Source organism: Zalophus californianus, chromosome 7 (assembly GCF_009762305.2).
Source record: "Zalophus californianus isolate mZalCal1 chromosome 7, mZalCal1.pri.v2, whole genome shotgun sequence".
Lineage (NCBI taxonomy): Eukaryota > Metazoa > Chordata > Mammalia > Carnivora > Otariidae > Zalophus > Zalophus californianus.
The window spans coordinates 22,577,585-22,603,674 of record NC_045601.1 but is presented as its reverse complement, the minus strand read 5'-3'; the positions used below and the strand labels follow the sequence as shown (position 1 = coordinate 22,603,674).

At 39.0% G+C, this 26,090-nt stretch overlaps 1 protein-coding gene and 1 long non-coding RNA gene across 4 annotated transcripts in view; one reads left to right on the top strand and one right to left on the bottom strand.

Moving 5' to 3' along the window:
- LOC113927021 overlaps positions 1-26,090 on the bottom strand; it is a 51,237-nt gene that overhangs the window by 4,104 nt on the left and 21,043 nt on the right. Inside the window, exon 2 of the long non-coding RNA XR_003521483.1 lies at positions 4,201-4,270. This is a non-coding gene — a long non-coding RNA (uncharacterized LOC113927021). The remainder of the gene's footprint in view (positions 1-4,200; positions 4,271-26,090) is intronic.
- The window catches only part of AIG1 (androgen induced 1), a 247,455-nt gene that overhangs the window by 203,177 nt on the left and 18,188 nt on the right, over positions 1-26,090 (top strand). The gene's annotated exons all lie outside the window — the stretch shown is intronic.

Genomic DNA, 26,090 nt, shown 5'->3' with positions numbered 1-26,090 from the left:
ATAATTGGCACATAGTCCTGTAGCCATTGTTGTTCTATTTATATGCTAAGAATACTCAGACATAAAGTAACCTAACCCCAGCCCCTTTCTCCATGTTTCTTCCCTCATTAACCTCTTGTGCCTGTTAGGTGGAGGTCCAGATCCTTGAAGTCACACCATCTTTTGTTCAGTCCCCTCTTCCCTTGCTTTGAGCAGATCGCTTATCCTCTCTGAGCCTAATTTTTACCACCTTTGAAAAGGGAGTAACACCCAGTGCTCCACGCAGAACGTGCCCTCTTTAACACCCATCACCAGGCACTGGGTGTTATACGCAAACAATGCGTCATGGAACACTACATCAGAAACTAATGGTGTATGGTGATTAACATAATAATAAAAAAATAAAATAAATAAAAAAAGGAGTAACGCTTGCACCACAAAATTGCTGTGGGGACTGACAAGCACATGGGGCCCTCGGGAAATGATCGTGTCTTTCCTTCCTCCCACCACAAAAATCCTGACTGTCTGAGGAGTATATGGGAAAGTCCCCTTTCTTTCTCTCTCTTGTCCCCGCAACCCTTATTTTCATTTTATCCTCTGCTCTTCTTATGGATTCTGGTCCTGCTTTGTGAGCTTTGTGTCCCCTCACAACCTACTAAGAATGCTAAGGAGTTTTCTGAAAATTTCTTAGGGTTCGAACATTAAGTTATTTCCCAAGCTCTGCTTTTCCCCTGAGAACCAAGAATGTCATTGCTTTCCCATTATTCCGATCTGCTTATTTTTACAAACACGTTGTTGAGATGAGTTGTTGTTTTCTCATCTTCTGGACAATGGAGGGCTTGCCAACTGAGAGCATGGCTTGCACTCAGCCCCTCAGAGTGCCCACTTGGGTGTTGATTAAATCAGTTTCTTAGATCCGCATCTGGACAGAAAAGCCTTGTGTGTATAATCCATCTCAGTTCCCAGTATTTATTATTCTGAGTTTCGTCTTTTCCTACCCCCAACAGCTGGTTCTCAGACTTGCTGGGAGCACATAAAGAACTAGAATTCCCCGTATGCTGTTAACCATGCCCCCCGCCCCAAAATCATCTTCTATGTGGTTATGACCCCACACTTCCCAGCACAACATCCATACCAACATGACCACTTTCTTTCCCTGTAGTCTTCTGGAATCACCAGTTTGATGCTGCTTGTGTCCTCGATGTTACTTGGCAATTTTACTTTGCATTTCCTCTACCGGCTCTGCCAGTCCCGCCTCCACATCCAGCTCATACTCCCTAGTCCTCTCTCAGCAGATGGCCTGATCTTGTATTTCACAGAGACTCTAAAAGACTTCAAACAAGAACTCTTTCCATTTCTTCCTGCACACATCCTTACTGTGCCCACTCCCTTCTTATGACAATAGGGGAGGAATTTCTACACCTTCCAACAGGGGACCATCCCTCTGCACTCTGGCTGCTCCCCACTCCAGCTCTTCATCCATCATCATTCCATTCTCCTGGAACTTCAGTCCCACTGACAGGCCCTTCCAATAAATACTAGAACACGCTCCATCTTAATCCCACCTTAAACATAAATTACCCTTCTGGGACCACCCCCTTTTACATCTAGCTACCACACTGTCTCTCTACTCACAGCCGAGCTTCTCTGAAGGGTTGTCTACTCTGCCTCTAGTCCTGTTTGCACACTTAAGATACAGGACTAAAAAATGACTCATGAGCCAGTGAGCTTGGGTTCTGCTTCTACAATATGCCTTTGGGCAAGTCATGCCACCTCTCTGTGCCTTCACTTCCTCATCTGTAGAATGACATAATAAGAGCACCTGCCTCATAGGGTTGTTGTGATGATTAACATAGCATTAATCTTTAGTGGGTGTAAAGCCTGAGCCCGGAGTGTGTACTGTTATCATGAACCCATTCCAACGGGAGTTAAGCTGCATTACTTTAGCAAAACTTTGTTGATGTTACCAGTGACTTCTTCTTTGCTGAAGTCATTGAATGCTTTGTAGACCTCTCCTCCATTGATATTTCAGCAGTTTTGATACTAAATTATGCCCCTTCCTGAATCACTGTCTTCTCAGACATGGATGATGTCACAATCTCCCAATTTCCCTCCCCGTTCTCAAAATGATCCCTCATAGCATCATCTGCAGGTTCTCCCCACTCTGCCCAAACCCCCATGCTGGAGTACTTTGGAGCCCAGCCCTCACTCTTCTTCTTTTTTTTATTTATTCACTTTTTAAATTTTATTGTGGTGAGAATACTCAACTTGGGATCTGCCTTCTTAACCGAAGTCCTTTTCTCTCACTACCTACTAAATAAACCCATTAACTCTATGTTTGCAATTTCTTCCATCCCAGATCCTCAGCTCAGTGCTCTCTGCTGATACTTACTCATAAGCTTCTCATGCTTGCAATTGCACACCAAGCTCAGGCAGTACCTGCTTTCCCAACTGCACCCCAGGCCTGTATTCCCTGGGCATTGCCATCCATCCAGGTGTTCATGCCAGAAATCTATGAGACACCCACAGCCCATCTTTCTGGGGCACTTTACAGACAGTCTTTCACCAATTGCTGGCTTCTATACTTCCAAAGTACTTGAAGAATCTTTGCCCTTTGCTCCCTCTCCACTGCCAACACCATGCCCCAGCTTCTGTTATCCCTCTCCTGAACCACACACAGAACTGCCATTCCCCCCGCCCAACCACCCCTGTCTATCTGCAGGATCCTTGGGTGATCCTTTAAAAGCACACTGACCGTGTCACTCCCTTGCTCAGAGAGTATGCATGACTTCCCATTGCTTCTAGGAATAAAGTCTCAAGTTTCTTTGCATGGCCTTGAGGACCTGCATTGTTTGACCCCACTGACCTCTCTAGCTTCCTTGTCCCCCTTTGCCCTCTCTGCTTCTAGCTCCAGCCACAGTGACCTTCTCTCTAATGGTTAAAAGCAATCTGTTTCTTCTAGGTTCAAAGCTTTCACCTTCCTCATACCTCCACCCAACCTCTCCTCAGTCATGCCCCCACAATTATTAATTCCAAAGTCTATTCATTCTTCAGTTCTCAGCTCAACTATCTCTTTCTCAGGGAGGCCTTCTCTGACTCCCAAGACTTGGTTCAGGCTCTCTATAGTACACTACTGTATTGCCCTGTTCATTTCCATCTAAGGAGTTAAAAAGCAGTTGTTGTGGTGTTTTTTTTTTTATTTTATTATGTTAATCACCATACATTACATCATTAGTTTTGGATGTAGTGTTCCATGATTCATTGTTTGTGCATAACACCCAGTGCTCCACGCAGAACGTGCCCTCTTTAATACCCATCACCAGGCTAACCCATCCCCCCACCCCCCTCCCCTCTAGAACCCTCAGTTTGTTTTTCAGAGTCCATAGTCTCTCATGGTTCGGCTCCCCCTCCGATTTCCCCCCCTTCATTTTTCCCTTCCTACTATCTTATTATTTTTAGCATACAATGTATTATTTGTTTCAGAGGTACAGGTCAAAGCAGTTGTTGTTATGTGGTTATTTGGTTGATTTTTTTTTTCAAAGCCTGCCCTCCAGACCCCCTCCCTTCACTATCTAGAGCAAGAGAAAGGTCAGCAGTTGAATTGGTCTTAAAGAAAATAAAGAGAGCTTTCCTATCTACAGTTTTCTAAGGGTTAATACAAACACATTTCCTTTCAACATCACATCAATCAAAATGTCAGAAAATATTCTTATGATAGATTGCTTAATAAGAGAAATTGTGACAGTGTGTGTTTTAAAAGCAAGCAGATAAAGTAGGGAAAATTTAAATTATATATATACATACACACACACCTACCTTACACTTAGCTCAATGGTAACCATATAAAGTAGTTTACAATGTTCCTACCACCCATTTCTCTAATATTGAATTTCAGCTTGTCTCTTCTCCCACCTGCCTGGTTCACTTAAATTGCCAGCTAAAGGTGATAGACTTCTAGAAAGAACCACACAGACTGTACTCCTTGCCAGAGTAGCATCCCATGTATGGGAGGTGATCCAGGTCATGAAATAAAAACATTTCAAGTAGAGGAAAGGTCCATTTATTAGCCAAATTATAGCCTCTTCATTTCCCTGAAGTGAGCCTTCTCTGTGTCTTTGAGAGTATGGAAGCATTTTGAAAGTTCAGAACATGTTCTCTGGTGGCTGCAGGAGGGGATTATATGAACATCTTCACAGTGACCGTTAGCCTGCTCAGTCTCACCTTCAGCAGAGGGTTTCCACGGCCTGCAGACATTTGTGTCTCCCACAGCACCCAGCATTGCTGGTCTCCCCTGAGGCACAAAATAAACATTGATTGAAAATAAACAATTCAGATGAGGACGTATTTGTACAAGATTTGAGGTGTTATTTTTTTATTTATTTATTTTTAGAGAGAGAGAGCATGAATGAGTGCACATGGAGAGGGGGTGGGAGGGCAAATGGAGAGGGAGAGAGAGTCTTAAGTGATATGGGGCTCAATCCCACAACCCCTGAGATCATGCCCTGAGCAGAAACCAAGAGTCAGATGCCTAACCGACTGCACCACCCAGGCGCCCCAGTACCAGATTTGAGTTTATGCCACAAGATAGAAAAGAAATCTGCAGCCAAAATGACCTTTTGATTGAGATATAAAGGAAATGGCAAAAGAAAATTAGTCTAAAATAACCATGCAAAACTTTGGCTTTATACATTTAAGTAGACCCATTTTCCTAATAATTTTCAAAGACAAGGAACTAGCTTGATTGTTATTATAACATTTTAATTCTCCCTTAATCTGAAAGATCTGGGTCAATGTAGACTCAGGACAAGATTCATTAACTCTCTCAAACAAGTGTTTGTGTCCCTGTCGTGTGCCAGGCATTGTGCTAGGTACGGGTGGTAAACAATGTATTAAGCTTCAGCTCTGCCCTCAAGGAGCTGACAGTCTATTGTAGGATACAGAAAAATAAAAAAAGCAATTACCTTACAGTTGATACGGGCTGTTTATAATAGTAGAAATACAGAAGGCTCTGAAAGTCCAGAGGAACTTTCCTTAACCCAGACTGATAGGGTCAAGAAAGGCCTCCAAAAGAAGTGATGTGGGAGCTGGCCCTTAAGGGTGGGTGAGTGTTAGCCATACAAAGGGCCAGGGTAAAAGTGTGTCAGGCAGAGGAAGGGGATGGCCTGGAAGCAAGAGGGCAAATCATAGGCAAAGAAGTTCAGTGCACTTGGAGTTGGCCACATTGCCCTCCTCCAATCAGGACGCGCTCAGTTCTACCTTTCCTCTTCCCACCAGAACTACTTTTATTTTACCTCTCTACAACATCCTTCTCTGAATCTGTTTTGTGTGTGTTCCTCTGGTTGATTGGTCGGTCGGTCGGTCGGTGGGTTGGTTTGCCCATTTCCCATGATGCCATGCTCTGTCTGGTATCCTCCTCATGTTCTCCTTGGCAGGCCCTGGTGATCTAGCCCTGCCCACACTCAAACCCTCTTCACTCCGTTTCTTACACTGTCTCCTGTCCCCTCTCCACCTCGTGGGCACAGTGTTTTAAAATGCAAATCTGATCGTGTCAATCTTCCTACTTAAAACCCTTCAATAGTTTGTTTTTTCCTGTTTTGGGTTCTTTTTTTTCTTTTTGGATAGCACTCTTATTTTTCCTTATGCCATGACGTATCCTTGGGCTATGATAGTCTCACATAACAGTAGAAAAATAAGATGTGTAAGTCATCCTTAAAAGCTGAGAAGTACACACCAAAATCTTACATAAATTAAGACAATGCATAAATTTACAGGTACAAATACACAAATTGTTTTGCAACTATAATGAGTTGTTTAAGCCCTGTGCTCTTCTGCTGAAAACACATTGGATGAGAAGGAAAATGGAGTTCAAAGGCTTGGATTAGCTGTATTTCCTAGCTCTGCTGGAAGACTGCAAGAAAGAAGTGACAGTTCATTCATAAAGTCTTGCCAGCCTCTTGAGAAATCCAGGAATTGCCATTAGTACTCTGTGCAGCTCCAATCAGGCCCCAGAGGAGCAAACAGCTCACATGAAATTGTCAGTCAGCCAAACACCATCACATCAGGCCAAGTCCCTTCCATAAACACGTCACCCTTAGCTTCCCTTTGTCACACAGAATGCCCAACCAAATGTATAAACTTTAAACCAAACATATGTAGAGAATTTCAGAAAACGTATTATCAAAAAATAGCTACCTTGAGTATGATGTTAAATAGTGCTATTTGCCTTCCTGTCAGACGAGGACAGGTGTCTTTTTAAGATAGCATGTTCCAGGTAGATAAGATGTGTCCTCTGCCAGGGCCAACCTGTACGGGTGAACTAACTCGTACAGAAAAGTGCTGTGTATCTGCCAACGGCCCATTTAAAGGTATTTTCAATGGCCAACAGACAGGCCAAACTCACTGGAGTTCTACCTGTTAATCCACATCTGCTGGAAGGTCAAAGGAGTAGCCAGATGCTGTAATTGCACCCAGAGGACTGGTAATCTTAATTTTCATTGTAGTTGGCTCCGGGGCTGTGACATGTGCATTCTAAAGTCAGTCACACTGGGCTACTTGGTAATACTGCCAGCCACACCATACACATCATATTGGCATCTAGGCCCTTCCCAATATAAGCATCACATCTTATGGTTGCATTAGAGGCATTCTTGTGAATGCCATGATTCCATGCCTGGGAAGGGTGGCTAGCAAGAGCTTCTGGGTCTAAGACCCTCTCCCTCCAGAGGGAAATGAGCTGGCCTCAGGGAGCTTAGTTCTGTTCTCCAGAGAGGGCGATGAGCAGCGGTACCTCCTGTTGGACATCCGGGATAGGGTGGCACTACTTCTCCTGATGTCATGTACAATTTCCTTCTCTTCTGTGATGGTGCAGTTATAACATCTTTTTCTCACAACCGTAAGAAATATTCGTCCAAGTCTCAGCTAGCTGGGTTCAGAAATAAGCTAACAGGAACCAGATGTAACCCTCATAAAGGGGCATTGAGTGGGTGACAGGGGACACCATTACCCAAGTCTGTACACCCGCCTGTGTATGACCAGAGGCTATATGGGGACGGCACAGTCAGAGTAGCAACATGCACAGCTGGGCTACGGAGGTGTCAGATAGGACCTGTGACAGATGGCCTTGAAGCTCAAGGGAGCTTCACTGACGAAGAACATGGTGTTTCTCAGGGGCTACAGGAATCACTGCCAAAGGTGCAGTGTCACATTCCCCATCCCACCCAGTAGGAAGAGAGCCACATTCAATAGCATTCTTTGATGGCAGATACCTCTCTTGTCTGGGTTCACCATCCATGTGATTCTCCCTCTGTCCCATACCTACCATGACATCCTATTGTTTTGAGCAATAAATAACAGAAGGCAACCAGGCACGCTGATCATCATCCTTAGCAGAGAAGACATCTTTGCTCATGCCTGAGCCACTGTTGAGGGAAAGAACAGTGACTTCTCGATTCTTCTTGATACTTTGATTTCCTGCCTACACAGATGAAAAAGAACTGGCCTTGAAGAAGAGATAGCATCTGGAGAGCTTTTCACTACTGAAACACTGTAATGGCCTCAGAGGCCCTGTATAACTTCACCCCTGCCTAACTATGCCGCCTCATCTCCTGTCCTTGCCTGCTCGCCCTCTAACCTTCAGTCATACTTGACTTCTTTCTCTCCTTCAGACACACCATGCTCTCTCATGCCTCAAGACATTCACACCATGCCCTTCCCTCACCTGTCACTCTATTGTCTGGCTTTCCTTCCAATGGCAAAGTTCTGAGGGTAGGAGCTATGCCTCTTGTGTTCATTGCAATATCCCCATCTCCTAGCAAAATGTTTGGCTCAAAGCATGTGTTAAACACAGAAATGAATGAATAAGAAGAGACTGTAAGCAAACATTAGGGTTTGGTGACCACAAGCTGGGTGAGTTGTCATCTCTTGGCTTCTGTTGTCTTTGTCACATGAAAGCGTTTTTTGGTTTGCTTGTTTTGCTTTTTTTAAGAGGGACTGATACAATAAACCCCTACTACCCATCACCTAACTTCAGTAATTATCAATATATTGCCAAACTTGTTTCATGTGCACCTGTAACTTGTTGGATTTTTGTAGACATATAATTTACATACAATCCAGTGGTTTTAAGAATATTCGTGAGATTGTGCGACCATCACTATTATTAAATCCAGAACATTTTTATCACCCCCAAAAGAATCCCTGTACCTTTTAAGCAGTCACTCCCCACTCTCCCCTCCCTCCAGCCTCTAGAAATGACTACCATACTTTCTGTCTATATGGATTTGCCTGTTCTGGATATTTCATATAAATGGAACCATACAATATGTGGCCTTTTGTGTCTGGCTTCTTTTGCTCAGTATGATGTTTTTAAGATTCATCCATGTTGTAACATGTATTAGCACTACATTCCTTTTTATAGCCAAATAACATTCCATTGTATAGATAATAAACAATTTGTTTTATCCATTCATCAACTGATGGGACATTTTGGGGTTGTTTCCAGCTTTTTGGCTAAAGATGGAAGTGTGGATGTATAGTTAAAGGAAGAAAGAGCTTAGAGGGAAGCATAAAGATTTCGGGGCACAGGGAAGCCTGGTTAGATTTGAAACCACAAAATAATGCTGCACTATTATAAAATTTTATGGCGCACAAAACCCTTTGAAGTGAGCTCTGCCTCTTCCCCAGAACTCCATATACCAGTTCTACTAAACTTCTTGTATTTCCTTGAACTTGGTCTCACTCACTCCTTCTCTCTGTGGGGACCATTTGCTTCCGGGACTTACCTCCACTTACCATCTATCTTTGAGTCTCAGATCAGATGTCACTTCACCCAGGAAACCATCCCTGACACTCTGGTTGGTGTTAGGTGCCCCTTTCAAGTATTCCTATGGCATCCCTAATCGCCCCATCATAGCACTTACAGCACTAATTTCAAACCTCACTCCTGCACCACCATGGTACTATAAGCTTGTGGGCAGGAACTACTAAGACATTCTCCAAATCATCCCCAACACCTGAGACAGTGCCTGGTGCATAACTGGGGCCCAGTAAATTTTGAAGGAATAAATGAATGAATGATGAATACTTGCAAAACCATGAATCCATGAGGGTCAAAGATGGTAAGAACTAGGGCAGGACAGTAATGGGGGTGTCTTTCCAACACAATGGCCATTGCAACTCTTCCCAGATGAATTTCACATCTTTCAAAATAAAGGAGAATTAGAGCATTTGTCAAAACATATATATTTGTAGTTCTGAACAAGTTTCCCGTCAAAGTTAAAAATAAATTTTTCAGAAATATTAACTTATCAATTCTCCCACTTTCTTTCTTTGTCCACATTTGCTGTTCCATTCTTAAATGAAGATTTCTAGAACAAAATTGGAAAGTGGCACTCAGGCGAACACAGATAGAAAAGAATAGAGTACTAACCAGGATCTCAAATACCGTCTAGCATTAGAGATAGCCACTTGATATTGAAGAAGATTAAAGTGGTTTTCCAAAAGAAAGAAAACTATTAGTAATATGCCTGCCCCATTACCATCAATTTTGTTAACTTAATCCTTTATTCCATTTTGTTAACTCAATTAAAATTTTGGCTGTGTATACTCCCCAAAATTATTACATTATGAAAAATCTGGATTTTTAATAGCATATTGGGTTAATAGGGATATTGCCTGAACGTGACCAAATAAATCCTTCTGTAAAATAACTACACAGAAAATACAACTATATTTAAAACATTGTATGCTCCAAGCCTCTGAATGAATTTTCCTCTGAGGAAAGCACTGTGTAGAGGAAGAAATATCTGACACATACAAATTAAGTGAGGTTGATCTATTGAAATGTAGCTGGCAACAGTCCACCTTCTTAGTTTGCTTTTAATAGTTTATTTCTAAGTGCATGCATCTTTAAACTAGCTATATAGCTTGTTTTTACAAGAGACAAATAGTGGGAGATGGCCCTAAATTGGTTCTTGTTTTGCAATCCAAAGTATATCTTAATGGAAGTTCCCCTGTGCTTATCTAATAATGAGGTTGGACAAGAATAATGCTGCCTTGGATTGCAATGTTGAAGGCATTCATTAAAGTTAATAATCAGTGCTCTTGCATAGAAGCTTTGTGCCTAACATTGATCGGCTCTTTGTTGTTTGGAGTTTGCTTGCATTCAAGTAGCAAGAAGCTCACCACAAAGGCCATCAGGTAGGTTTCCATGGTAGCAGTCCTTCTTTTGTTATTCTCATTTGTAACATAGACAGTATCCAAATACTCACTGTGTCACTGCTTAAAGAAAAGAAATAGAATATTAATAATGCCAGTATAGTCAGGAAGCTGGTCTTTGGGTGCGACAATGAGTGAGGGCATGCTGTCTCCTCAGGTTTTCTTTTAAGGAGCCATCCACCAAGTGAGACTGGTGTCCCTTTGATCTTATTACATTATGTCCTATTAATGACCTTCAGTGGTCTCATATTATACTCTAGGGACAAACAGAATTAAATGATAGAATCATTTCATCAGTGCTGAACCCAACAAAATACAAGTTTGCAATTGTACACTAGTAAGAGTGCAATGTAAAACTATAGAAGAAAAATATCAACTTCTTAAAATATAAGGATGACTTTAAAAAATGAAAACAGTTTTGGATTTTGTTGTGTTTGTGTATGTGTTCATTTTTCTTAGTGACTCAACACCTGGATTTCTCATTGTCTTTGTTGTCTAAAACAAATGCATTCTGGTAAGTGTCACTTTCCTTTGGTTGTGACTCAATTATCTGAGTCCATAACAGCACGTGTGAGCTTTATTACACAGCCCTGTCTTGTTCTAACAGAGATCACCAGAGAAGTCACCTGGTATGCAGTCGTTCAAATAAAGAGAAGAATTTACTAAGGCTTAGTATTGTTCTTCTATTCAGCTCTGCAAAAACATCATTTCTGCCACTTACTCAGGAGAGAGTAAAAAGTGTAACTCTAATTTAATTTAATTTAATTTAATTTAATTCAATTTTCTCCTTCCCCCAGGCTAGGAGATCTGAAAACATTTATGAACTGGTAGGATTTTAATACTTCAGTTTTAGCTACTTTAATTTATGAGATTTCCACAGGGCATTGTATGGCTTTCCCAAGTTGTTTTAGCCTTCATTATAAATGACCTAAGTAGGTTTAACATGCATGGAGGTATGTAAAATTTCTATCATATATTAAATACATTTTAAAATACTTTAAAAAAAAAGGCTCAATGAGATGGAGAGCAGGAATTAATAAGGAATTAGATATGAATTTGGCCAGTGATGCAGAAGTGGAAAGGACCCAGGATTAACATGGAAAGGGAGAGGTTCAAGGTCACCAGGACTAGAAACTACTGACCAAGAAGAGGGAATACAGTAGAATGTTGCGAGCAGGAAGGAGTGTAAGCAGAGCCTCTGGAGCCAGACCAGAGGGAGGGCCAGCCTGAAAGAATTGTGCAAAGCACCACTATTTTCCCATTTTGTAAATTAGCAAAAATTAACATTTTTGCCTCTGTTTAATGAATATAAATTTTAAATTGGCCTGCGTTTTGAGTACACTCACCAGTGTTGAGATGCAAATACTTTCTACTTTTTATTCTAAACTATCTTTATGGACATAACCTTTATTCACTGATTTATTTGTACTACAGATGTATACATTATTCGCTCAGTGTTAGCTGTGTTAGCTGATAGAGACTCAAAGATGAATGAGATCAATAGTGAAAAGCCAAGAAAAACCCTTGTGTTTCTGGAAAAAAGAGTGACAAAATAATAATTGTTATATACACCCAGAGCATTCTCAACAACACAGACCTTCTTGGAAAGGGAAAAGACTTTACCAGAGCTTTACAGATGTGGGGGAAAGGAAGTTACTCAACTGTAGCCCTCTTGCTACCTTTCCTGTCTCACAGCCTAGAGACAGAGGAGATTTAACTATATGATTATAGAACTCATCCCCATCTCCACACCTCCCACCACATCAACAGGGTTCCAGTATAATGGTAGATTAACTGAGAGAGTTAAAAGAGTTACAAGTTAAATAACAAGGATGTTATTTAAGGAGTTCTTAGGGAAACTCAAAGATAAAAGGGAAAGAAAAACAAAGACACTAAAGGAAATCAAAGCCTCTGGCACTTATGGCTATAGCAAACATTAAACACAGCCCAAGTCTTAGACTAACACACTAAAGTTCTATTTACTTCTGTGTCTACTACCAGAAACATCATGTCTGACTTTCAACAACAACAAAAAATTACAAAGCATGATAATCGTAAAGAAAAAATAGATTCTGAAAAGACAAACTGAGCATCAAAATCAGCTGTGGCACAGATTTAATTATAATGAGTTTAAAATAACTATGATGAATAGGTTAAGGGAGCTCGTGATAAAAGTAGACAACATATAAAAACAATAAAACATTGGAAGCAGAGCTGGAAACTCTAAGAAAGAATCAAAAGGAAATGTTACAAAGACACTGTAACAGAAATGAAGAACATCTTTGATGGATTCATAAGCAGACGGGACACAGCCAAGGACAGAATCAGTGAGCTTGACAATATGTCCGTAGAAACTTCTCAAAATCAAGTGCAGGAGGAAAAAGAATAAAAAAGATGAGACAGAATACCCAAGAACTCTGGAGCAATTTCAAAAGGTCTAACATACACAAAATTGGAATACCAGAAGAAGAGAGAACAGAGCAGAGGAAATATTTTAAGTAATAATAGCCAAGAAGTTCCCAAAATTAATGACAGACACCAAACCACAGATCTAGATCCAGGAAGTTTAGAGAATATCAAGCAGATTAAGTACCAAAAAATCTACAAATGTCAAATGCAAGGTGCAGAAACTTGAAAGAAGCTGGAATAAGGTTGCAGGAGTGGAGGAGGGTACCTTTTACTTATAAAACAATGAGGATAGGATTTATGGCATACTTATCATCCGAAATCACTGCATTCAAGAAAAGAGTGGGGTGCAATATTTCAAGTGTTGAAAGAAAAAAACCTAAAATTCTACATCCAGCAAAATTATTTTATAAAGTGAAGGAGGGGTGCCTGGCTGGATCAATCAGTGGAGCCTGTGACTCTTGATCTCAGGGTTGGGTTCAAGACCCACGTTGGGCATAGAGTTTACTTAAAAATAATAATAATAATAATAAAGCAAAGGAGAAATAAAGATTTTTCTGAGTCAAGCAAAAACTGAGAGAATTCGCTGCCCACAGAACTGCCCTAGAAGAAATGTTAAAACATGTTCTTAAGAGAGAAAGAAAATCACATAGGTCAGAAACTTAGATCTACATAAAGAAAGGGAAAACATAGAAAAAGGAATAAGTAAAAGCAAAATAAAATATTTTATTTCTTATTATTAACTGATCCATCAGAGAAGTGCTGTTCACAGTTACAGTAGTAATAATGTATTGGGTGATTATTGTTTGTGGATAAGTGAAATGAGTAACAATGAAGTCATAAGGTATGGAAGGGAGAAATTGGTAATACCTTATTGCTAGGTATCTGCACTACCTATGAATCAATATTTGAAAGCTGATTTAGATTAATTGTAAATTTGTATTGCAACTCCAGGGAAACACTAGAAAGAAAAAATTGCAAGAAAACAGGCATAATTCACATTCTAAGAGAGAAGAAAGAGAAAATGGAAGCATATAAAATTAATTAAAGCAGAGAAAACAGAAAAGAGGGGGAAGAAAAGAAGAAACAAGTACAATGAATAGAAAGCACAAACAGGGTAGTTATTAATCCAACTATATCAATCTTTTTTTATTTTTTTAAGATTTTTTTATTTATTTGAGAGAGAGACCAAGAGAGTGAGAGAGAAAGAACACAAGGGGGGTGAGGAGCAGAGGGAGAAACAGACTCCCTGCTGAGCAGGGAGCCCAGTATGGGGCTTGATCCCAGGACTCCCAGGATCATTACCTGAGCTGAAGGCAGAGGCTTAACCGAATGAGCCACCCAAGTGCCCCTCAAAAGTTATTTTAAATGTGAATGATCTAAGTATAGCAATCAAAAGACAAAGAGTGCCGCAGTAGATAAAATAACAATACCAAATATGTGTTACCTACTAGAAACCTACTTTAAATGTAAAGGCATAAATAGGCTAAGCTTAAAGGGATAGAGAAATATATAACATGCTAATGCTAATGAAACTAAAGATGGTGTAGCTATATTTATGTCAGACAAAACACTGTTCAGAACAAACAAAACTATCATGGATAAAGAGAAGCGTTACAGGATAAAGGGATTAATTCTCCAAGAAGACATACTAATCTTTAATGTGTATACATCTAACAACTGAATATTAAAATATGGGGGCAAAAACTGATAGAACTGCAAGGAAACATACAAATCCTCTATTATAGTTGGAGACTTCAACAACTCTTTTATATTTGATAGATCAAGCAGGCAAAAAATTTGCAAGGATATAGTTGACTTGAACAGTACCATCTATCAGCTTGATCTAATTGACATGTATAGGATACTGCATTCAACAAGAGCAGAGTACACATTCTGATCAAGCTCACATGGAACATTTACCAAGACAAATCATATTCTGGACCATAAAACACACCTTAACAAATTTAAAAAAGAATAGAAATCATACAAAGTATGTTCACAGTCCAGAATGGAATTAAGCTACAAATCAAGGTGCACCTGCATGGTTCAGTCAGTTAAGCAGCTGACTCTTGATTTCAGCTCAGATCATGATCTCAGGGTGGTGAGATCAAGCCCCAGGTCAGGCTCTGCGCTGGCTGTGGAGCCTGCTTAAGATTCTCTCTCTCAAAAAAAATAAAAATAAATAATAAATAAATAAAATAAACTACAAATCGGTAACAGATAGCTAGAAAATCTCAAAATATTTGGAGATTAACTAACACACTAATAAATAACACATTGCCGGGCGCCTGGGTGGCTCAGTTGGTTGGGCGACTGCCTTCGGCTCAGGTCATGATCCTGGAGTCCTGGGATCGAGTCCCACATCGGGCTCCCTGCTCGGCAGGGAGTCTGCTTCTCCCTCTGACCCTCTTCCCTCTCGTGCTCTCTATCTCTCATTCTCTCTCAAATAAATAAATAAAATCTTAAAAAAAAATAACACATTGCCAAAGAACAAGTGTTAAGATAAATTTAAAATATTATGAACTGAAAAAAAAATGAAAATTTAAGTTATCAAAATTTGTAGGATTCAGAGAAAGCAGTGCTTAGAAGTTAATTTAGAACATTAGATGCATATATTAGAAAAAAAATAGATCTAAAACCAGTCATCTAAGTTTCCACTTTAGGAGGCTAGAGAAAAAAAGAGCAATTTAACTAAAAGCAATCAGAAGAAAGGAAATAATAAAAATTAGAGCAGAGGTCCATGAAATTGAACACAGGAAATAAAACCAAAAGTTAATTCTTTGAAAAGATCAGTAAAATTGATTAAGCTCTAGCCAGGCTAACCAAGAAAAGAACAGAGAAGACATAAATTACTAATAGAAATTGAAGGGGACTCTCACTGCTAATGCCATAGACATTAAAAGAATAATTAAGGAAAATTGTGAACAACTCCATGCCCACAAATTTGATAATCTAGATGAAATGGACCAATGGACCAATGGATAATGTAGATGAAATGGACCAATACTCACTCGAGGAGAAATAGATCATATGAGTAGGCCATATATATCTACTAGAGAAATTGAATCAATTATAAGTAACCTTCCAAAACAGAAAGCACCAGGCCCATATGGTTTCACTGGTGAATTCTACCAAACATTTAAGGAAGAAATGACACGTCTCCACAATCTTTTTCAGAATATAGTAGCAGAGGGAACACCTCCTAACTGATTCTGTGAAGCCAACATTACCATAACATCAAACCTAGAGAAAGACATTACAAAAAAGGAAACCTACATACATATGTCTCTCATGAACATAGATGCAAAAATCCTCAAAAATATTAGCAAAATGGGGAGGAGTTAAGATGGCAGAATAGTACTAAGACCCTGAGTTTGCCATGTCCCTTGAACACAGCTGGATCAACATCGAACTATTTTGAACAACTAGGAATAGGAGCTGAGGATTAAGAAAACAATCTGCACAGTTGGAGGGAGAGAACGTGGCAGATGCAAGGTTTAGAGCTGTGAATTGTGGGAGAGGAAAGCTGTGGGGCCACGAAAGGAAGGGAACCCTTTTTGTGGAGCAACGTCATGGAGCAGGAAAGAGCAGGAGAGAGCACAATGGGTAGGGTGCTCAACATCAGGGACAGAGATGTGTGCAGAGGGCAGATAACCTTGTAGCAGCTTTTCGCTGTGAATCACATTAGACCTAAACCACCACGTGCTTGCTGAATGGCTGTTTTTCTGGGACAGGTCTGGGGAGAGAGCAGAGACAGGTGCAAATTGCAGAGAACCTGGCTACTGCTTTTCGCTGTCTGCCGCAATAGATTCAAGGCCCTCCTTGTGACTGCTTTTCTGGGACAGAATGGAGTAGGGGACTAAGTCTCATGCAGATGGCAGATAACCTGGTTGCAGCTTTTTGCTGTGCATCACAATAAACTTTAGCCTCTGTGTGCACACTGTGCAACTGCTTTTCTGGGACAGGATGGTGCTGGGTGCACCACAAGTCTCTCCTCTGAGAGGAGATAAAATACAGGAGATCTGTGGTGCTGAGCATGTGGACGGCCTGGACACAGACAGGTTAAGGGCAGGGTACTAACAAAATCTTGGGACTCAGTTCCCTTTTCTGTGAGGGCCTCCGAACAGTGGTGGCCAGGAATTCCCCTCCCCAGGGATGAGAGAGCAGGTAATGCCATCTTCCTCCTCCATCCCCACACCCTCCAACACCCACCAGCACAGTCAGACTTCAGAGAGAGACACAGTGGAGGCTAGAGTCCCCTACACTAAACCTCATGCCCCCCTGCACCTGGAAGGGACATCTATACAAGGACAAGTCAGCTTGTGAGCCAGCCCAGCAGGCCTCTCCTTCAGAAGACCAACACAGGCCCCCCACAGGTACCAAGTCTACTGCTTAAAGATTGCTCTAAAATGTCAGCTTCTGGTGGAAGTAGGACCAGGCTTGCTTCTTTCTCTTTTTACTTCTTAACATTTTAAATTTTTTATTTTTCTATTTCTTCTTTTTTATCTTTTTTTAAAAAGATTTTATTTGGCAGAGAGAGACACAGCAAAAGAGGAACACAAGCAGGGGCAGAGGGAGAGGGAGAAGCAGGCTCCCCACTGAGCAGAGAGCCTGGTGTGGGGCTCGATCCCAGGACCTTGAGATCATGACCTGAGCCGAAGACAGAACCTTAACTTACTGAGCCACCCAGGCACCCCTATTTTTTAATCTTTTATTTTATATTTTTTCTTTATTTTTCTTTTCTCTTTCTCTTTTTTTTTTGTATCAGGCTTATAATTTTTTGTTCATTTGTTGGTTGGTTGATTGGTTTCCTTTTCTTGTTTTTCAGATGAGGCTTCTTATTTCTTTTTCCCTTCTTTCTTTACTCTTTTTTCCTTCTTTCTGTCTTATTCTTTGGAATCAAGCATATGGTTTTTTGTTTATCTGTTTGTTTGCATTTTGGTTCTTTTCCTTTTCTCTTGTCTTGGATCAGGGTTTTTTTTTTTCTTTTCCAGGTTTATCTTAACGAACAAGTCAAAGCACACCTAGTTAAAAGTCCAGACACTCCCCACTGCAAGCAAGGAGGAGCTCTGTAATGATGGAACAGTGGGGAAAAGCAGCCAAAACACAATAACAGAGTGTATACAGCACACACTAGATAAACACTTCCTGAAGTTTCTATTGTTGTTGTTGTTGTTTTCTTTTTCTTTCTTCCTTTCTTTTCTGGACAAAATGATGAGATGGAAAAATTCACCCCAAAAGAAAGAACAGGAGGTAGCACTCACAACCAGGGATTTAATCAATATGGATATAAGTCAGGTGTCTGAACTAGAATTTAAAACAATGATTATAAAGATACTAGCTGGACTTGAAAAAAGTATAGAAGACACTAGAGAATCCTTTATTATGGAGATAAAAGAACTAAAATCTCGTCAGGCTGAAATTTAAAGTGCTAAAACCGAGATGCAGTCCCAAGTGGAGTCCATAAAAACAAGGATGAACAAAACAGAAGAGTGAATAAGTGATATAGAAGATAAAATTATGGAAAATAATGAAGCTGAAAAGAAGAAAGAAAGAAAACTATTAAATCACGAAGGTAGATTTAGGGAACTCAATAATTCCATAAGGCAAAAAAAAATCCATATTATAGGAGTCCCAGAAGAAGAAGAGCGGGAAAAGGGAGCAGAAGGTTTATTTGAACAAATTATAACAGAACTTACCTAATCTGGGGAAGGAAACAGGCATTCAAGTCCAAGAAGCACAGAGAACTCCCCTCAAAATCAACAAAAATAGATCAACACCTAACATATTATAGTGAAACTTGCAAATTACAAAGATAAAGAGAAAATCCTGAAAGCAGTTTGGGACAAGAGGTCCTTAACCTACAAGAGTAGATACATAAGGCTGGCAGCAGACCTGTCCACAGAGACCTGGCAGGCCAAAAAAGACTGGCATGATATATTCAACATGCTAAATGGAAAAAAGCATGCAGCCAAGAAAACTTTATCCAGCAAGGCTGTCATTCAGAATAGGGGGAGAGATGAAGAGTTTCCAAGACAAACAAAAACTAAAAGAATTCATGAACACTAAACCAGCTCTGCAAGAAATATTAAAGAGAACTCTGAGCAGAGAGAGAGACCAAAAGTAACAAAGAACAGACAATATCTACAGGAAGCGACTTTACAAGTAATACAATAGCATTAAATTCATATCTTTCAATAAATACTCTAAGTGTAAATGGACTATAAATGCTCCAATCAGAAGATACAGGATATCAGAATGGATTAAAAAAAAAAGAAGACCTATCAATATGCTGCTTACAAGAGACTTATTTTAGACCCAAAGACACCTCTAGATTGAAAGTGAGGGGGTGGGAAACAATTTACCATGTAAATAGACATAAAAGAAAGCTGGAGTAGCCAGCATTATATCAGACAAAGTAGATTTTAAACCAAAGACTGTAATAAGAGATGAAGAAGGACACTATAGCATAACGAAGAGGTATTATTCAACAAGAAGATCTAACAATTGTAAATATTTATGCCCATAAATTGGGAGCAGCCAAATATAAAAATCAATTAATAATAAAATTAAAGAAACTCATTGATAATAATACAATAATAGTAGGGAAATTTAACACCCCACTCACAGCAATGGACAGACCATATAAGCAGAAGATCAAGGAAACAGGGCTTTGAATGAGACACTGGACCAGATGGACTTAACAGATATATTCAGGCATTTCATCCTAAAGTAACAGAATACACATTCTTTTAGAGTGCATATAGAACATTCTCCAGAGTAGATCACATACTGGGTCACAAATCAGGTCTCAACTGGTACAAAAAGATTGAGATCATACCATGCATATTTTCAAACCACAATGCTATGAAACTTGATGTCAACCATAAGGAAAAAATTAGAAGGACCACAAATACGTGGAGGTTAAAGAGCATCCTACTAAAGAATGAATGGGTCAATCAGGAAATTAAAGAAGAATTAAAAAATACATGGAAGCAAATGAAAATGGAAACACAACAGTTCAAAACCTTTGGGATGCAGCAAAGGCAGTCCTAAGAGGGAAGTATATAGCAATACAGGCCTTCCTCAAGAAGCAAGAAAAGTCTCAAATACACAATGTAACCTTACATCTAAAAGAGCTGGAAAAAGAAGAGCAAACAAAGCCTAAACCCAGCAGGAGAAGGGAAATAATAAAGATTAGAGCAGAAATCAATAATATAGAAATTAAAAAAAAAACAGTAGAGGAGATCACTAGGAGCTGGTTTTTTGAAAGAATTAACAAAATTGATAAACCCCTAGTCACACTTATCAAAAAAAAAAAGAGAGAGAGGACCCAAATAAATAAAATAATGAATGAAAGAGGACAGATCACAACCAACACCACAGAAATACAAACAATTATAAGAGAATATTATGGGTGATTATATGCAACAAATAAGGCAATGTGAAGAAATGGATAAATTCCTAGAAACATAAAAACTACAAAAACTGAAACAGAAAGAAAGAGAAAACCTGAACAGACCCATAACCAGCAAAGAAATTGAATCAGTAATCAAAAATCTCCCAACGAACAAGAATCCAAGGCCAGGTGTCTTCCCAGGGGAATTCTACCAAACATTTAAAGAAGAATTAATACCTATTCTTCTAAAACTGTTCCAAAAAATGGAAATGGAGGGAAAACTTCCAAACTCATTCTATGAGGCCAGCAAAAACATTTGGGTTTTGATCCCAAACCAGACAAAGACCCCACTAAAAAGGAGAATTAAGGACCAATATCCCTGATAAACCTGGAAGCAAAAATCTCACCAAGATACTAGCTAATAGGATCCAACAGTACTTTAAAAGGATTATCCACCACAACGTGGGATTTATTCCTGGGCTTCAGGCGTGGTTCAACATCTGCAAATCAATCAACTGATACACCACATTAATAAAAGTAAGAACCATATGATCCTCTCAATAGGTGTGAAAAAAACATTTGACACAACACAGCATCCTTTCTTGATAAAAACCCTCCACCATGTAGGGATAGAGGGAATATACCTTAACATCATAAAAGCCATATATAAAAGACCCACAACAAATATCATCCTCAACAGGAAAAAACTAAGAGCTTTTTCCGTAAGATCAGGAACACGACAGGGATATCCACTCTCACCACTGTTGTTCAACATAATACTGGAAGTCCTAGCCTCAGCAATCAGACAACAAAAAGAAATAAGCATCCAAACTGGCAAAGAAGAAATCAAGCTTTCATTCTTCATAGACAACATGATATGCTATGTAGAAAACCCAAAAAACTCCACCAAAAAATTGCTAGAACTCATACAGGAATTCAGCAAAGTGGCAAGATATAAAATCAATGCCCAGAAGTCTATTGCATTTCTATAAAATAACAATGAAACAGCAGAAAGAGAAATCAAGGAATCAATCCCATTTACAGTTGCACCAAAACCCATAAGATACCTAGGAATAAACCTAACCAAAGGTACTGTACTGTACTGTACTGTACTCTGAAAACTATAGAACACTTATGAAAGAAATTGAGGATGACACAAATAAATGGAAAAACATTCCATGCCCATGGATTGGAAGAACAAATATTGTTAAAATGAAAATTTGTATGGAACCAGAAAAGACCCCAAATACCAAAGGAATGTTGAAAAGGAAAACCAAAGCTGGAGGGATCACAATTCTGAACTTCAAGCTGTATCACAAAGCTGTAATCAAGACAGTATGGTACTGGCACAAAAACAGATAGATCCATAGGTTAACAGAACAGAATAGAGAACCCAGAAATGGACCCTCAACTCTATGGTCAATAATCTTTGACAAAGCAGGAAAGAATATCCAATGGAAAAAAAGTCTCTTAAACAAATGGTGTTGGAAAAATCGGACAGCCACATGCAGACAAATGAAACTGGACTACTTTCTTACACCATACACAAAAATAGACTCAAAATGGATGAAAGACTCAAATGTGAGATAGGAATCCATCAAAATCCTAGAGGAGAACACAGGCAGCAACCTCTGACCTCGGCTGCAGCAACTTCTTGCTAGACATGCCTCCAGAGCCAAGGGAAACAAAAGTAAAAATGAACTATTGGGACTTCATCAAGACAAAAAACTTTTGCACAGCAAAGGAAACATCAACAAAACTAAAAGGTAACCTACAGAATGGGAGAAGATATTTTCAAATGACATATCAGATAAAGGGCTAGTATCCAAATCTATAAAGAACTTACCAAACTCAACACCCAAAAAACAAAAAATCCGATCAAGAAATGGGCAGAAGACATGAACAGACATTTCTCCAAAGAACACATATAGATGGCCAACAGACACATGAAAAAAATGCTCAACATCACTTGGCATCAGGGAAATACAAATCAAAAACCACAATGATATAGCCTCTCACACCAGTCAGAATGGCTAAAAATTAACAATTCAGGAAACAATAGATGTTGGTAAGGATGTGGAGAAAGGAGAACACACTTACACTGTTGGTGGGAATGCAAACTGGTGCAGCCACTCAGGAAAACAGTATGGAGATTCTCAGGAAGTTAAAAATAGAACTACCCTACAACCCAGCAATTACACTACTAGCTATTTATCCAAAGGATAGTGATTCAAAGGGGCACATGCACCCCAATATTTATAGCAGCAATGTCCACAATAGCCAAACTATGGAAAGAGTTCAGATGTTCATTGACAGTTGAATGGATAAAGAAGATGTGGTATATATATATATATATATATGGAATATTATGTGGAGTATTATGGAATGGAATATTACTTATCCATCAAAAAGAATGAAATTTTGCCATTTGCAGTGACACAGATGGAACTAGAGGGTAGTATGCTTAGTGAAATAAGTCACTCAGAGAAAGACAATACCATATGATTTCATTCATCTGTGGAATTTAAGAAACAAAAAGATGAATATAGGGGAAGGGCAGGAAAAATAAAATAAGATAAAAATAAAGAGGGATGCAAATCATAAGAGACTCTTAACTATAGGAAACAAACAGGGTTGCTGGAAGGGAGGTGGGTGGGCGGATGTCATAACTGGGTGATGGGCATTAAAGAGGGCACTTGATGTAATGAGCACTGGGTGTTATATGCAACCGATGAATCACTAAATTCTATCCCTGAAACTAATAATACACTATATGTTAACTAAATTGAGTTTGAATAAAAAATTCAAAAAAGAAAATGAAATATAAAGTGGCATCCCCCCCAAAAAAATATTAGCAAGTCCAATCCAACAATGTATAAAAAAAATTACTCACCAAGACCAAGTGGAATTTTTTCTAGGCATGCAAAGCCAGTCAACATTCAAAAATCAATTAGTGTAATCCACCACATCAATAGACTGAAGAAGAAAAATAATATGACCATATTAATAGATGCAGAAAAGTAATTTGACGAAGTCCAACACCCATTCATGATTTTTTTAAAAAAAGAAAACTTGGGGCACTTGCGTGGCTCAGTCAGTTAAGTGTCTACCTTTGGCTGAGGTCATGATCCCAGGATTCTGGGATCGAGCCCTACATCGGGCTCCTTGCTCAGCGGGGAGCCTGCTTCTCCCTCTCCCCTCTGCCCCCTCTCCTCTCAAGCATGCTCTCTCTTTCCCAAATAAATAAATAAAATCTTAAAAAAAAAGAAGAAGAAGACTCAGCAAAGTATGAATAGAGAAGAACTTCCTCAAATTGGTAAAGAACATCTATTTAAAAAAACTACAGCTAACGTCATACTTAATGGTAAAAAACTGGATGCTTTATCCTTAAGACTGAGAACAAAGCAAGGATGTCCTCTATCACCATTTGTATTCAATATCATATGGGAAGTCCTAGCCAATACAATAAGACAAGAAAGAAAAGTAAAAGTTATATACAGATTAAGAGGAAAGAATAAAACTGTCTTTGTTCACAGATCACACGATTATCTATGTAGACAATTCCAAAGAATTAACAAAAAAAAAACCCTCTTGGACTAATTAGTCACTGGATACAAGGTTCATATACAAAAATAAATTGATTTCTTACATACGAGCAATGGACAAGTAGTACCTGAATGGAAAACAATATCATTTACAATAGCACAAAAAAATGAAATACTTAGATATAAATCTAACAAATGTGTACAAGATCTATATGCAAAAACTGTAGAACTCTAATGAAAGAAATAAGATGTAAATAAGTGGAGAGGGAGTCTATCTATATTCATGGATTGAGAAACCCAATATTGTTATGATGTTAATTCTTATCAGCTTGATCTACAGATTCAACACAAGTCCAATCAAAATCCCAGCAAATTACTTTGTGGATCTTAACAAACCAATTCTAAAGTTTATGTTGAAAGGCAAAGGACACAGAATAGCCAACTCAATGTTGAAGAAAAAGAAAATTGGAGAACTGATACTACCTGACATCAAGACTTACTATAAAGCTACAGTAATCAAGTCAATGGGATCCTGGGGAAAGAATAGGCAGAGAGAATAGAGAGCCCCGAAATGGATCCACATAAACATAGTCTACTGATATTTGACAAAGGAGCAAAGGCAATTCAATGAATAAAGGATAACTTTTCAAAAATGGTACTGGAACAATTGAAAGTCCATATGAAAAAACAGTCTGGATACAAACCTTATACCTTTCACAAAAATTAACTCAAAATGTGTCATAACCCTAACTGTCAGGCTCAATGCTATAAACTTCCAGAAGAAAACAAGGAATTTGGGTTTGGTGGAGTTTTTAGATACAACACTAAAAGCATAATAAAAGTAAATATAATCTCAATATATTTGGTGGATAAAAGATAAGAAAAAAGGAGGGGAGGAGTTGTAAGATGGCTGAACCCATATCTTTCATGTTAGGAATCAGAAGATACTATCTAAAGTTGATAAATCAAGAATATTGGCAATATGTGGCTATTTTTAAGAAATATAGGTATAAAAGCTAAAGAAACAGCTGAAACTGTGGAATATGGCTTCCTCTGGGGATCTGGACAGGGTATAGGAAAGAGACTAACGGCTACCTAAAGTTGGGTATGGCAGTGACTTTCTGCCTTTTAATATAAACTTTCTAGAGCTTTTGATGTTTTAATTTTGATAAAAATTAAAATGAAGTTGAAAAATGAACACTACAACTCAGCTTGAAGAAATAATAATAGCTGGCCCTCCCACCCCTCCCTTGCACTAGCGAGGGCATAATACTACGATGTCATCTAATGTCTGTATTTCTGTTATACTGGAAACCCTGTCACAAGGGCAGGACCACATCTACTTTACATACTGCTATATTTATGTGTCTGACACATTCCAGACACTGGTTCATTATTTATTGAATGAAAAAAGAAACATTTAACAGTTATGGAAGAAGCACACAGAGGACAGATGTGACAAATAATACAGAGATGGCCTTTCTGCAATTTGAGACTGGGCACTGGCACAAAGCAAGAGCTCAAGAGATGTCTAGAAATTTGCTATTTATTAAAGAAGGTTGGCAATTAGAAAGAGAGAGAGATTGGTAGTTCCAGGAGGTGGCAGGATCAAGGAAGATGTAATCATGGCAGGGATAATGAGAACATTGCAGTCCTAAAAATAAGAATCTACTAGAAGGAGAAGCACAAAATGTGCTAGAGAGACACTAGAGATCATTTCTGCAAAATATGGAAAATTATGATTTTCCAATGTGGGATTTAGGGTGTTCCTCTTCCCCTTCCAGAGCTAGCAGTTTAAGTGCATGGGTTTCTCACTACCACAGCCAACTCTGATGATTTGCCCAGGTCATAAGAGTTTCTTGCTGACCACAGTCCCCACCTCTTTCTAGAAAGGACACATGTTTCCTACAATGTTCAATGTGTTAACTTGATGTTTGGCATCTATATACTTTAAGAAGGTCCAAATAAAGTTAAGCAAAATCAGTCATGAATTTTATGAATTGAGTTCTCTCTGAGGAAACATCACCATAAGACCAGGGAGGCTGTAGAAAGCAGGACTCAAAGGAAGCAAATAATATGAAACCAGATTTTAGACTTGTGCCAGGAAATGTGTTGGGAGAAAATATTCTGAAGTAGACTATTGGCCTGCCTGTGTGAATAAATTACTCTGATATTTGTGATTTACAATCAGGAAGAAAACACATTTCCTCATTACCTCATTACAGGAATTCATTCTGGGAGGCATGCACAATTTGCCTTTTCCCCAAGGATGGGTGGAGGGACTTGTAACCTTGAAAATATCTTTGTGAGAAGTAGAGAAAAAGTATATATTTCTGCATAAGGAGAAGCAATGGGAAGATTTTGTTTGTCTTGTTTGCTTGCTTTTTATCTAACCTAAGTTGACTGTGCTAATAACTGCACATTATCTGATGAGTATATCTCTAAGATAGGCAGCATTCTTTATACCCCTTTAGCAGAGAGAAACTGAGGCTCCTAAAGTTAAATAATATTCAAGGTGACCTAACTACTCTGTGGAAAAGCTG